Source organism: Eretmochelys imbricata, chromosome 7 (assembly GCF_965152235.1).
Source record: "Eretmochelys imbricata isolate rEreImb1 chromosome 7, rEreImb1.hap1, whole genome shotgun sequence".
Taxonomy (NCBI): Eukaryota; Metazoa; Chordata; order Testudines; family Cheloniidae; genus Eretmochelys; species Eretmochelys imbricata.
Window position 1 is genome coordinate 29,002,928 of NC_135578.1, and position 15,568 is coordinate 29,018,495.

General features: G+C 42.4%; 1 protein-coding gene across 1 annotated transcript in view; it reads left to right on the forward strand.

Moving 5' to 3' along the window:
- The window catches only part of FGD3 (FYVE, RhoGEF and PH domain containing 3), a 91,654-nt gene that overhangs the window by 2,623 nt on the left and 73,463 nt on the right, over positions 1 to 15,568 (forward strand). The window lies entirely within an intron of this gene.

A 15,568-nucleotide genomic window follows, 5' to 3' on the forward strand; every position in this document is an offset into this window, starting at 1 on the left:
TAGCCATGGAAGTACTTGCACGTCATTTGAAGCCTTTGTTGTATTTTTCATAAAGGCGCTCATGCCTCTTTCTCTTTTATATATTGTGGGTGGAAATGTTTCTTATTAAGGCTGGAGTCTCTGTAAATTACATTGTTTCCAGGCAGTAATACATCTGAATACAGTGTGCAAAGGGTCCAGTCCTAGAGCAGTATTACGTAACTTATGACAAGCAAGGAGCAATACTGGTTCACTGTTCAAACAATTCTTTGCAGCTAAAAGACAACATCCTGGAATACAGAGTACTATAGCTCACAGCTGCAGCAATGTACACAACAGTCTGTAATTTTATATTAAAGGAATATGTAATTAACTGTATTTACTTGGGCTGTCAAGCGATTAAAAATATTAATGGCGATTAATTGCGCGATAAAAAAATTAGTGGCGATTAATCGCGCTGCCGAAGAAGAATAGAATGCCATTTATATAAATATTTGTGAATGTTTCCACATTTTCAAATATATTGATTTCAATTACAACACAGAATACAAAGTGTACAGTGCTCACTTTATATTTATTTTTATTATAAATATTTGCACTGTAAAAATACAAGACGTAAAATACGAAAAATACAAGTGTATTTTTCAATTCACTTAATACAAGTACTGGAGTGCAATCTCTTTATCATGAAAGTTGCACTTACAAATGTAGAATTATGTACAAAAAATAACTGCATTCAAAAATAAAACAATGTAAAACTTTAGAGCCTACAATTCCACTCAGACTTACTTCTTGTTCAGCCAATCGCTCAGACAGATAAGTTTGTTTACATTTGCAGGAGATAATTCTGCCCACTTCTTGTTCACAATGTCACCTGAAAGTGAGAACAGGCGTTTGCATGGCACTGTTGTAGATGGTATTGCAAGGTATTTGCGTTTGTAAGTTGTGCTTTCATGATAAAGAGATTGCACTACGATACTTGTATGAGGTGAATTGAAAAATACTATTTCTTTTATCATTTTTACAGTGCAAATATTTGGAATAAAAATAATATCAAGTGAGCACTGTATACTTTGTATTCTGTGTTGTTATTTAAATCAATATATTTGAAAATGTAGAAAAACATCCAAAATATTTAATAAATTTCAATTGGTATTCTATTTAACAGTGCGATTAAAACTGAGATTAATCATGATTAATTTTTTAAATCACAATTAATATTTTTGAGTTAATCATGTGAGTTAACTGCGATTAATTGGCAGCCCTAGTATTTACCACTTAGTAGTAGAATTGGTTGGAAATTTTTCCAGCAAAAGATAAAATGCTATTGTGCCTATTTCCTTGACCAACTTACACCATCTCATATGAGCAGGTCTGGCCCATGGTGTAGACCTTATTATAAAGTCACTGTTATGTAGCAAGAATATAAGGCCTGATTCTCCTCCAAAGTACCCTAGTGTAAATTGGGAGCAATTTACTTGAAGACAAAGCTGTAATACCAGTGTGAATGAGAGGAGAATCAAATTCCTGGAACCAGGAACATTTATAACCCTCCACTTGCAAATGGAAATGTAGCAACCCAAATGAATCTTGTGGTGATGGGCTCAGAACTTGTTAATAATTGTAAATCCACATGCATCAAACACAGTATTCTTCCTGTAGCACCATCAGTTAGTAGTCTGAGCCAAGTCAGAAGGAAGGACAAAAACATTGATTTTGGTGTCACTGAGACCATTAACTTCAGAGAAAGAGCTGACGTTAAGGCAAAACTTGAAAGTTTATTCTGGCAAATGCGGCTTCTCAAAGTGAAGGTTGTTTACATTTTCCAAACAGCGAGATGAATGAATACACAGTCCATTCTAGTGTCAAACAAAACTTTCCAGCATAATTGTAATAGTTTATATTTATGTAGCTAGAATTTTTCATCTGGGGGATCCCAAAGTGCATTGTAGGCTTAACCAACTGATGCTAAAATGTAACTGTTGAGAAGATGGCTTCACCAACTGTATAAGTCCACCAACCCTGAGCTGGACAGCCGCAACCATTCAAGAGTATACGCAGCATGGCAATGCTCCAATTTTAGAACAAATACTGAGATAAAAGAATCACTGTCTGGCAGATAGCGGAAGCCTGAGCAATAACTAATGTGGGTTTGATAAACTACAGCTACTTGGAAAAACCTGATTGCTCTTTTGACAGAACGACACCATCGGTCAATGAGGGTAAAGCAGCAGAGGAGATATATTTGGATTTGCTTCCCTGTGCATTTTTTGTAGTTCACAAAAACTGCAGACACTGAGAACCATGAACCCGATACAGATTTTATACCATCTGCACTGGACAATGAAGACTTTATAAAGTTTATATCAGGTCCAGAGCTACTGTGAACCTGCTATGGTCTGATGTAGGTGCTGTGGACTTAAACATTTGCAGGGAGGTAAAAATGGAGTCGTGCAGGAATCAGGGTATGGAGGCTTGAGAAGCTGAATCAGGGGGCTATCTGGGCACCCAGGAGGGCTGCAGGATCTGCTTAAGGCCAAAGGAAATCTGCACAAGACTCTCTGCATGGACTCTGAGTGCGGACTAGAGGGAAAGCCCTTTGGAACATAGTGGTGCAGGATTAATCAGAAACTGCTGGGGGGAGGATTCAGAGAAAGGGACATGGTGAAGCTCTTCAGGACTGTGGGTCCCCTGACCTATAGAAGTGAGCTCCCCTTTCCTCTCTGGCTCCCCCAGGCCGTGATTTCTACTAATTTTCCTAGCTTGCTTCCAGGCAGGCCTTCTAAACCTCATAAAACTGGCTGCAGGTTTTAGTAGGTCTTCAGGAACCATTCATTTATAAAGTCCGCATTCAAGTCTTCCAGTACTGTGGGCTTCTGTAAGCTTTATAAAAAGTTCACACTAGTCCATGTAGACTTTATAAAATCTTCATTAGGCCCAGGTTCTGATCAGGACTTACAGCAAGTCTTGGGGACTTCAGGAGAGCTGCGCTATGGCAAAGCTGGGAAGAGGAACGAGGGGGGCAAGGTATAGAGCAGTGGTTCTCAACCTGGGGTGCAGGGCACCCTGGGGGGCCATGAGCAGGTTTCAGGGGGTCAGCCAAGCTCGGCCGGTGTTTCACTCGCTAGGGCCCAGAGCAGAAAGCTGAAGCCCCGCCGCTCAGGACTGAAGCCCAGGGCCCTGAGCTCCAGCACCCAGGGCTGAAACTGTAGCTTGAGCAACTTAGCTTCATGGTGCCCCTTGTGGCATGGGGTCCTATGCAGTTGCCCTGCTTCCTACTCCTTAACGCCGGCCCTGGCTTTTACATGGAGAAAAACCATTGTGGTACAGGTGGGCCGTGGAGTTGTTATAGCATGTTGGGGGTGGAGGGGTGTCTCAGAAATAGAAAGGTTGAGAAACCCTGGTATAGAGCCTAAGGAAGCACGGGAAGGCTGGGAGTGGAGGGGAGATACTGTGGGAAAGCCAGCTGAGAAGCTGGGGATCTAATGAGAGCTTCTGGAATGACAGGTGGAATTCTATGGGGAATTTGAGCTATGGATGGGTCACTTGAGCTGGGGTTGTTTGTCATACATCCAGGGAACCTACCTGACTCCCTTGGCACACCACAAAGTCTGCAGAATCCTGGCTGGCCATTTGCTATTGACTTACTTCAAAAGTATGCCTTTATCTCCCTCATAATTGGTCCTGTGCATTAAATCTCCTGTGGAGTTTCTAGATCAAACTTTTTCTGAGATAAACCACGGCTAAAAAAGACTTACTCATGTTTTCTAAATTACACAGATTTTTTTTTTTCCTAAGTCTCAATCTCAGAAATGGCTGGCCTGAATTGCTATACACTAGGCCAAAAGACCATGCAAGATCAAATAAGAACAATTGTCTGGGTATGGGAAGGGCCTGGGAATCTGGACAGCATCAACAAGAAAAGTGAAAGAGTTCTTGAGCACACAAACATCTCCGTTGTGCTGCAAATGTCCTTGCTTACGTCGAACACTCTGGACTCTAACCCTACGAGCAGGGCTTTCTGAATCAAATGTGCAGCTGCTTGCTGTTTATTTGTACTGAGATGTAGTTCTTAGGAGCCCCAGCCATGGACCAGGACCCCTTTTGCTAGGTCCACACAGAACAGAAAGAGGGTCCTTGTCCCAAGGAGCTTGCAGTCTAATCTATTGGTGATAGCAGCAGCAGGCTGGTAGATACGATGATGATGTGTGTAGTATAAGAATCTAGACAAGATACCTTTGTACTAACTGTATCACTGTGCTCCAATAATTTCTGGTTTTCACATAGGTGATCCTTTACTAAGACTCAATTTTGGAAATATTGTATTTCTTTGGTCTCCTGTGATAAACCTTCATAGCTCTGTCACTTAATTCCAACACCAGAACTAAAAATGCTACAGAGTCAGATTGTAGAAGGGCTTGGATGGCTTGGGGATTGAAGCCTTCCCCTGCAGTCCACTGGTTCAAATCGAATTGGTAGTAACAGAAAGGTGTTACAATCTGAGTGCTGTTCAGTGGTCTTTGTGAACTGTCATGATTTTCAGTCCATCTCCCAGTGGATGTGTGTCACTTTTGCAAAATCCCCACAACACCAGGAGATGCGAATAAGGCACTTTTCTCACTAGCCCTGCAGTCACAAAAACACATTTTGTTTTCCAGTTTAACGTTTCTTTGAAGACTAAATTCAGCTAGTTGAACCTCAGGTTGCCAAAAAGAAAAGGGAGATCTATGCATTTACTGTTTCTGATGTGGACCGAAGGCTCACCAGATGTAAAATGTTACAAAGCTAATAATGGACCCAATCTAGAGTCCAACCGTATGTATTCAAGTCAAACCTGGTGGAATAGTAGTCATGACTGGGCTACAGGTATTGAAGGGTATGTGCTGTTTAGGAAAGACCGAAATAAAGGTAAAGGTGGTGGAGTAGCACTGTATATCAATGATGAGATAGAATGTAAAGAAATAAGCGATGAAATGGATATGACTGAGTCTGTCTGGGCAAAAATTAAATTGGGGAAGAAAACTATTAGAGCCTCCCCTGGGATAGTGCTTGGGGTGTGCTATAGACCGCCGGGATCTAATTTGGATATGGATAGAGCCCTTTTTAATGTTTTTAATAAAGTAAATACTAATGGAAACTGTGTGATCATGGGAGACTTTAACTTCCCAGATATAGACTGGAGGACGAGTGCTAGTAATAATAATAGGGCTCAGATTTTCCTAGATGCGATAGCTGATGGATTCCTTCAGCAAGTAGTTGCTGAACCGACTAGAGGGGATGCTATTTTAGATTTGGTCTTGGTGAGTAATGAGGACCTCATAGAGGAAATGGTTGTAGGGGATAATCTTGGCTCAAGTGATCATGAGCTAATTCAGTTCAAACTGAATGGAAGGATTAACAAAAATAAATCTGCAACTAAGGTTTTTGATTTCAAAAGGGCTGACTTTCAAAAATTAAGGAAATTAGTTAGGGAAGTGGATTGGACTGAAGAATTTATGGGTTTAAAGGTAGAGGAGGCCTGGGATTATTTTAAATTAAAGCTGCAGAAGCTATCGGAAGCCTGCATCCCAAGAAAGGGGAAAAAATTCATAGGCAGGAGTTGTAGACCAAGCTGGATGAGCAAGCATCTTAGAGAGGTAATTAAGAAAAAGCAGAAAGCATATAGGGAGTGGAAGAAGGGAGGGATCAGTAAGGCAAGCTACCTTATTGAGGTCAGAATATGTAGGGATAAAGTGAGACAGGCTAAAAGTCAAGTAGAGTTGGACCTTGCAAAGGGAATTAAAACCAATAGTAAAAGGTTCTATAGTCATATAAATAGGAAGAAAACAAAGAAAGAAGAAGTGGGACCGCTAAAAACTGAGGATGGAGTGGAGGTCAAGGATAATCTAGGCATGGCCCAATATCTAAACAAATACTTTGCCTCCGTCTTTAATAAGACTAAAGAGGATCTTAGGGATAATGGTAGCATGATAAATGGGAATGAGGATATGGAGGTAGACATCACCATATCTGAGGTAGAAGCGAAACTCAAACAGCTTAATGGGACTAAATCGGGGGGCCCAGATAATCTTCATCCAAGAATATTAAAAGAATTGGCACAAGAAATTGCAAGCCCATTAGCAAGAATTTTTAATGAATCTGTAAACTCAGGGGTTGTACCGTATGATTGGAGGATTGCTAACATAGTTCCTATTTTTAAGAAAGGGAAAAAAGGTGATCCAAGTAATTATAGGCCTGTTAGTTTGACATCTGTAGTATGCAAGGTCTTGGAAAAAATTTTGAAGGAGAAGGTAGTTAAGGACATTGAAGTCAATGGTAAATGGGACAAAATACAACATGGTTTTACAAAAGGTAGATCGTGCCAAACCAACCTGATCTCCTTCTTTGAGAAAGTAACAGATTTTTTAGATAAAGGAAACGCAGTGGATCTAATTTACTTAGATTTTAGTAAGGCGTTTGATACGGTGCCACATGGGGAATTATTAGTTAAATTGGATAAGATGGGCATCAATAGGAATATTGAAAGGTGGATAGGGAATTGGTTAAAGGGGAGACTACAACGGGTCCTACTGAAAGGTGAACTGTCAAGTTGGAGGGAGGTTACCAGTGGAGTTCCTCAGGGATCGGTTTTGGGACCAATCTTATTTAATCTTTTTATTACTGACCTGGGCACAAAAAGTGGGAGTGTGCTAATAAAGTTTGCAGATGATACAAAGCTGGGAGGTATTGCTAATTTAGAGAAGGACAGGGATACCCTACAGGAGGATCTGGATGACCTTGTAAACTGGAGTAATAGGAATAGGATGAAATTTAATAGTGAGAAGTGTAAGGTCATGCATTTAGGGATTAATAACAAGAATTTTAGTTATAAGCTAGGGACGCATCAACTAGAAGTAACGGAGGAGGAAAAGGACCTTGGAGTATTGGTTGATCATAGGATGACTATGAGCTGCCAATGTGATATGGCTGTGAAAAAAGCTAATGTCGTCTTGGGATGCATCAGGAGAGGTATTTCCAGTAGGGATAAGGAGGTTTTAGTACCGTTATATAAGGCACTGGTGAGACCTCACCTGGAGTACTGTGTGCAGTTCTGGTCTCCCATGTTTAAGAAGGATGAATTCAAACTGGAACAGGTACAGAGAAGGGCTACTAGGATGATCCGAGGAATGGAAAACTTGTCTTATGAAAGGAGACTCAGGGAGCTTGGCTTGTTTAGCCTAACTAAAAGAAGGCTGAGGGGAGATATGATTGCTCTCTATAAATATATCAGAGGGATAAATACCAGAGAGGGAGAGGAATTATTTAAACTCAGTACCAATGTGGACACAAGAACAAATGGATATAAACTGGCCACTAGGAAATTTAGATTAGAAATTAGACGAAGGTTTCTAACCATCAGAGGAGTGAAGTTTTGGAATAGCCTTCCGAGGGAAGTAGTGGGGGCAAAAGATCTATCTTGCTTTAAGATTAAACTCGATAAGTTTATGGAGGAGATGGTATGATGGGATAACATGGTTTTGGTAATTAAATATTCATGGTAAATAGGCCCAATGGCCTGTGATGGGTTTTAGATGGGGTAAGATCCAAGTTACCTGGGAAAGAATTTTCTGTAGTATCTGGCTGATGAATCTTGCCCATATGCTCAGGGTTTAGCTGATCGCCATATTTGGGGTCGGGAAGGAATTTTCCTCCAGGGCAGATTGGAAGAGGCCCTGGAGGTTTTTCGCCTTCCTCTGTAGCATGGGGCACGGGTCACTTGCTGGAGGATTCTCTGCTCCTTGAGGTCTTTAAACTACAATTTGAGGACTTCAATAGCACAGATATAGGTGTGAGGTTTTTTTTGTAGGAGTGGTGGGTGAAATTCTGTGGCCTGCGTTGTGCAGGAGGTCAGACTAGATGATCATAATGGTCCCTTCTGACCTAAATATCTATGAATCTATGAATCTATGGGCTCCGAGGAAGATTTGTTTTTGTAAGGAATGCAGGCTCAAACCAGATTTATCCCTTGTGTAAATGCAATGGGATGGATTTGTTTCATTTTAAAGATGTGCTTTACTGACACACCAACATTTTATAAGATATTTGAGTTCCAGGGTGCAGCATTTATAATAATACTCCTTGCTCCTCTGAGATAATTTATGTAATTAAATATATATATAAAGTTTTCATTGTGAGTTTTAAATAACATAAACCATGTGTTTGAAGTAAAGCTAATTGTTACTTTGCTTGGTGCTTTGAGTAGGTTAGGGAATCTGTAAATAGAGACTTAACTTTGCAATTTAAATGAGAAACTCTTGAGGGGAAGGAATTATCCCTATTGCCAGGATTTCAATATTACATTGCCACGTTGTCCTCCCTTCCACCTCCTTGATTCTGCTCACTTTGACTGTTATGGTTGTTCGGTGCTATGGAATGAACTGGGGAAAGCCCAGAGCATGCGCATTGCCTTATCTGACAGCCTTGTGCGGAGGAAAGCTGGGAAGATTTTTTAGGCTGCCCTGTCCCGATTGACTGTTCCATTACTGCTCATTCTGGAACTGTCAGCTGGAGAAAGGTAGGGCCCAATCAGGCTGAAAGTTTATTTCACTCTTCCCAAAACCAGTTATTGTGTGGAAGGGAGGTTTCCCTTAACATTAAAAAGCTCCTGCCCAGTTATAAGGGAACGAAGAAACATCAATCACCATCAGCTCTTGAGATTGGGGGCAGAGAGAGTGCCTCCTCCCTGTCTGAAAAGGACTTTTTAGAAAAAAAACATGCCCGGGGTTGGACCTGTTTCTTCCTGCTTTTTCTCTACACACACACTCAGACCCATACAAGTGCCCCAGACGTTGCAGCCACTCAGCAGGGGTAACTAGTAACTGTAGTAACATCCATGTCTCTGGAAAGCTTTGTATCTTGTAGTCCGAACAGGGTACATAGTAATTACAGCTGCAGGTTGGTTTAATAATGACTTGATGATTCCCAGTCCACCAATTTAAATGGAGATCATGAATAATTGCTGATCTTTCTTCCCCCCACACTGTATTTTTCACACACACACACACACCCCAGCCAAAAACAACAACTTTTGAATCAATAAACCTTTGCTGGTGAAGTACTATTCCCTACTGTGAAGCTTGCATTTTTCTCTTTAGACTAGCTTTAAATATCCTATGTCATGTAGCTTCTCTTTGGAGTCTAACACATCTCACTATCAGCACACAATTACTGGAATATATTTTTAAAGTAATTGGGATTTTTATCTGTCTTTTGTCAAAATGAAAATGGACAAGGGGAGCTTATCAGTTTTGATAATGTCTCAGAAAACGTCATCAGCGCAGAAACTGAGACATGTTAGCCTTGATATACTTACAAGAGAGTGAATGAAATGAAAGTGGGATTGGAGCCACTATCATGTTCTGTAGACTGTTAATGTCAGCGTCTTTGGTGGAACTACGGCTTCGCATGGACTGAGTAAAACTTTTGAAAGTGAGAACACTTTTTCATGTCTTTTTATTTAAATGTTTGCAGTAAAAGGAAAAATAAGTAGAGAAACTCCTCAGCAGACAAACCCCACTCCCCCTTTTACACCCCCCCCCCCGTTGTCCATCACTGTACTATTTGAGTGCCTTTCACATAACAACGATGGCAATAGCAAAGCCTATAGGGGACTTCATGGAGTCTCTGGCTTATCTCCTTTTGTGGCTGAAAACTCTGTTTGGTGTAGGGATTTGGGGTTTTTTGTTTTTTGTTTTTTCATTACCTGTTTTTCAGTTTTTGTTGGAGGGTGTCTTTGGAAAGAAAGGGGTGTCGATGTTGTGTTATTTCTATGGTATTTGCAGTGTTGTTCCCAGAATATGAGACACAAGCTTGTCTCCTTCACCAACAGAAGTTGGTCTAATAAAAGATATTACCTCACCCAGTTTGTCATTACAGTGGTGGAAAGATGGTCGTCAAGTAGGAAGGTTTTGCAATGTTTCCTAAAGATGCTCAGGCTCTGGAGTCATCTAAATTTCTCTGGACGTTCATTCCATAGCTGGATCCCCTCATTTTCCCTAGCTCTCATGTACTTCATCCTGGGCTGTGTGATCTGCACTGTCTCAGGGGAGCACAACTGTCTTGGTAGTTCATAAATCGTAATTAGGTCTATAATGTAATTGGAGATTGATCTATTTATTCCATTGAAAATTAGAAACAAGATATAGGTCCTGCTGTGACTATGTAACTATACAATAGATTATTTCTTACAAAGAGGCCAAAAACCCCACACCTCAATCTCAAAGAAAGATCTTCCTGTTCTCTTGCTATTTTCTATTCCCACTACCACCTAGGGCCAATAATACCTCTTGGTGAGGAAAGATGCAGAAGTATAGGCTGTAACTATGTGTGTGGGTTGGCTTCTATATCATCCTGGATTATGGGCTGACCAAGATGGGTTTATTCATGGGATTTGGCCATATTGGATCTCGTTACTCCATCAATTCCAGTATTCTGTTGCTGACTGTGACAAGTATCTGAATAGAACTCTGCATATTTGTTGTCTGTATAGTTAATTGAAAGTTCAGCCTGTCTCAAGGTTGAAGAACTATAAGCGGAGTTTCAGTTCCAATTTTGTGGCATAATTTATCTGTTGGGAAACTTCACCTGGATTTCTGGGTCAAACTATTGGTCAGATTATCTCTGTGTGTTCAGAATAACTTTCTTTGCCTTAAAGAGGATGTGAAATCATTATGTTTGCTTCCTGATTCAACCTTTAAAGTTGCACCATTCTAAAGGTTGAAACACGTTTCTTAATTTATTTCTTTAGTGGCTTATGTGCAATGGAGTGTTGCCTCTTTCTTTCCTAAGTCAGTGACATTTAAAGGCCACAAATAGATTCACCTAGTTTTCCCTAAAGTGCGCAGCTGCTTTGTCAGTCTTTTTGTCTTAATGGTGGTTAAGAAACAATGGATTTGCTATCTAATCACAATCAATTTATTGGCAACCCCTGGGATAGTGAGGCATCCAGGCTATAAGGAAGTGGATTTAATAGCCTAGGAAATAGATTACCTTTCACTACTGTTTTCAACATTTTTTTTTTTGAGTAGGAATTTTTTCCATAACAATTATTTGCCAGAAACTTTTGTGATTTTAAAAAGAGCTTGATCATATTTGACTTTGGATTCCTTTTCACATAAGATATATGTTGCTAGTCTGTCTGTTTGGCAAGATTCAAGACACACCCATCTTATAATAAATTGGAGATACTAGCTGCGTATTCCTGTTGACTTAACCTACAGCTCTGCCTAGTCTATGAGGAGTTAGTGTCATGTGTCACTTGAACAGTAATTTTCCCCAGATTGAAAGTCAGGGCTTGGGTTTGACCTGTTATTTCGCTGTGATGTATGTTCTTAACATAATCACTGCTCCAATGAGCTCCTCCACAAGTGCGTGTGCTTTCTATGGGAGAGAACCCGTGTGGAATTATGGGTGATTGTTCATTTGGCCCAACTCTTCTTGTGTCCCCTCCCACTTCTACACAATACGCATATGAGGCAGAATGCCCCCCATTTGCCTCTATGGGTAGGGGGAGCTTGATGAGGCTGTCTGTGAAGGGGGACAGTCCCAGTAGTGAGGAAGGGGACACTCGATGAAGGACACAAAGTAGCTCTCCCTTTCCCAAACCCCCCCCCCCCCCGCTTTCCCCCCTGGCCCCAAGTGCCTGGGACCCACTGGCCAGCTGGGAGGAAGAGGTGCTGATTGGCCAGCATTCCCCAGCTCCCAGGATTTAACCTGGAGTGGGGGCCATATCTAGCCTCTCTTGGCTCCATTCCAGCAGGAAAAAATTACTCGCCACTCACCTGCTTCCCTCTTGGTCTAGGGCAGAAGCAATCTGCACTCTCCCATTAGTTGGTACAGCTTACTTCCCTTTTGGCTCTGGCTCAGCTGCACTGTCTCTTGCATTGGAGGGGAGGCGGGGTTTTGCAGAGCCTTGGCTGTGCCCACTAACCCTCTCCTGTTTCCCCCACTCCACCCACTTCTGCAGGAGGAGTAGCAGTCCCAGCAGTGGCTGCTTTTCCTAATGTGTGGGGGTGAGCAATGTGGATAGCTTATCCCAAGGAACAAGGGAGCTCTTCACTCTCCTGAGTGGGTACATAGCAGGACATGTGATTGAGCTCTGAGGAAGTGCAGTGCACACTTACGGCAAGCAAGCTGTCCAACTAGGCTTTGTGTGTGTAATTACCCATTTGCCTCTTTGACTGTGATAACTGCACACACAGTTTCAGAGATCCCTCTGCATATGCGTGAACCTGGGCCTCTGCTTTAGGAACATGTGGTCCAGTGTTTTTGCTAAAGTAGAATTTGCCCCCATTTTTTAGTGTTGGAGAATAACTATAGCCACGTATGCGTTGTGGTTGGGAAGAAGTAATTGGACTATTTGAAAAGGAATGAATGACCATAGTGCAATCATTACTTTCAACACGCTGTAATAAGCTTCCCGTGTCTGCAAAATAAACGCCTACTGCTTCCCTTTTTCTTGTCCTTCTACTCATTCAGCCAGCATAATACTTAAACTACTTCAGAATATTTTTAACAGCTGTAATATACAGCATGGTCATACTGACTAATCATCCAGCAAGACTATTAGGAAGAACAGAAGTTGAGTATATTTATAACGCATGTGTATACGCAGTAGAGGAACATATTTTACAACTTCCTGAAAATTACACTCGTGTTATCTGTATAATATGTGCTTATTAGTAAAGCTAGCTTCACTGGTGCCCTTTGTATAATATCAAGAATTTATTTATACATAGTCTGGAGTTTAAGTTTACAGGTATCTTTAGTCATTTATGCTAAATAAATAAAATAATCGCTCTGACCATTACTCCCAAGAGTAAAAGTTTATGTTTCAGTGCTGAGTTTATGCTTGGTAAAGCCTTGGAGCCTTAATCTTTTTGACATAAAGCTGAACTCAATGGCTGGATGACAACATTATAATCAGCTAGTGATTTCGTTCCACACATCAATAGAGGCACTTATACAGCTCTTTTCATCCAGAAGATCTCAAAGCACTTTCCAGAAATGGGCAAACATCACTTTCTCCATTTTACAGGTAGGCAATGAGAGATTAAGTAACTTGCCCATGAGTGATGTGATGGGGTCAGGCTGGACGGCTATAGGAGAGTGATCCTATTGGGTGCTTGGAAGTGGGTAGGTACAAGCCGCCCACAGCTAAAAGCCCCTCTCCCAGCCGGGGGACGAGCTACTGAGCCCAGAACTCAACCAAGTTTGGGGGACAACAGAGGAAAGAACAAGAACAGGCATAGGGTTCAAACTGTGAAGACTAGGGAACCTGAAGGGGACACCGAGCAGAGAACCCCAGACAATGTCCACTACTCCTCAAAAGTATCCAAGAAGCCAGCGGACGCAGCCCAGAGGAACTCTGCCCGGATGTGTGAGTGGATAAAGGAACAAAAACAGGCTCCACAGTCACAGAGCCTCCCCTCAGCCAACCTCCTCTCCCTAGTGTTATAAATGGCCACCTTGGCCATAGCTAGGAGGAGGTTGACGAGGAGGTTCCCTTGACTTCGTGGGGCCACAGATGGGGTATGCATAAACAAACAGGTGGGGGAAAAGTGCAGCCAGAACCTCTATAAGAGGTTCTGGAGGAGCCGGAAGAGGGGCTGCAACCTGGTGCACTGAAGATACACATTTCCCTCATGCCACAGAAAGGACAGGCTTCAGGGATGGGAGTGAACCGCGTCAGGTACACGCCTGTGCTCACAACTCCATGGTGGAGCTGTCAGCTGATATCCCCGGCGGGCTGCAAAACTAGGGTAGAATACAAGCTGGCCCACCGGGGTTTCCCACCCTCCATAGCTGGTAATAGATCCCGCTACTTGGTGTCCAGGTGGGACGTGAGGGTGGGGAAATGAAGCATGTGGACCATGAACCTGTACAGCTGTTCTCTCAGCGCGGTTCAGAAACAAACCGGCTGCAGAGTACACAGCTGGCTTGGGGTAAGAGGAGGACGGGGTTGGGAGGGCTCACAGGGCAGTGGCCCATTGGAAAGGTCCAGAAGGCCTGGGGTGAGGAGTGGGTGGGGAGTGTCCTCTCGCAGGACCCGCTCGAGGTCGACCCGAGAAGCGGTTAGTAAGGCGGCCTCAACCTCCTGAAGTACGCACCGCAAGGTCCAAAGGGTGGAGAGCCCCATGCGCCAACCTAGCCAATAGAAGGCAGGTATATTAGCCCCAGGATAAGCAAGTCACTTTTCCCCTGGTAATTGAACAGGGGTTACTCCAGGTTAATTAGGATAGCTGGGGCCAGTCAAGGGCCTGCCAGAACCTGTTAAAAGCCTCCCCTCCAGTCAGATAGGTGCGCACAATAGGAGTTGTGGGGAGCAGGCGTGCTACTGGAGAGCCGGACAGTGCAGACACTGACAAATGCCAGAGGCAGACCTCACAGGTACAGAGGTGAAGAGCACGGGAAACCCTGCCCAACAGGGCGTACAGCCCTTCCAGGCCCCAGAGGTTTGCGGAGAAGAGACTCCGCCAGAGGGGAGAGACTGAACTGGCTGCCTGGCCTGCCACCACAAAACCCGGAGGAGTTACCAGAGGCTAAGAGGAAGGCTGGGAGGAACCCCTGCCTAGACAATGTGGGGGCAGTAAACCCAGGGGTGTGGGGAAATTCCCCAGCCCACTGCTAAGAGGAAGCACGGAACCCATCAAAGTGGAGAAGGAGCGCCGCCGCAGTGTATAGCAAATCAGTGGTATGGTTTGGAAGAGAACCTGGGTTTCCTGATCAACAGGACTGTGTTCTAACCATTACACATGCTGCCTCCCAAGCATGTGTTTTCTAGCTCACTCTTTTTCACCAACTTTTGTTGTCTAACTCATATTGGGTTAAAACCTGCTTGATTTACTCAAGTAAAGAGGCTTATTGCCTTCAGTTGGATTATTTACATACATGAGTAAACTGAGCAAGAGTTAGCATATAATGTCTTCATCTATATGGCAATTTGCTTTGTGTTAATTTTACCTTTATAAAATGTAGAGCCTGGAAGTTTCATGCTTTTTTTTGCCCTAGTATCTTTAAGGCCAGATTCTGTAATCTTACTCACATTGATCAGTATTTTACTCCAAGAATACTAATTGCAGAGTTAAGTATGGCTCAATCTTGGTAGAATCAGACCCTTAATTATTCAAACAACAGAAGGCTGCAAGAGTAGGACTGTCTATAACAATTAATTCACTTTGTTAAAGGTTATGCCAGTGAGAAAATTACCAACCAAGCATTCATTTAAGACGTTCAAGGTGACTATACAGGGAAATGATTGAAAAATACAGCAACTTAAATGCCCATATCTCTGCCACCACCAGCAGTTGCTGCTGTAGTGTAATATCACTTTAAAGAATTAGGTCCAGCTTGAGCTAAAATTATCTTTAGCCATTGTTTGGTATTTAAACAGATGTCAACATGTTTTTTGGAAATGTAAACTGAGTTACAGACTGTGAGGCCCAGGACGTTAAAAGTAACTGTGTGCTATATAAAGCTTTACTTTTGAGAAGTAATGTATTTGGTTAAAACTAATTCTTTTCAAGTTCTGAATTCAAACAACTGAAAAGAT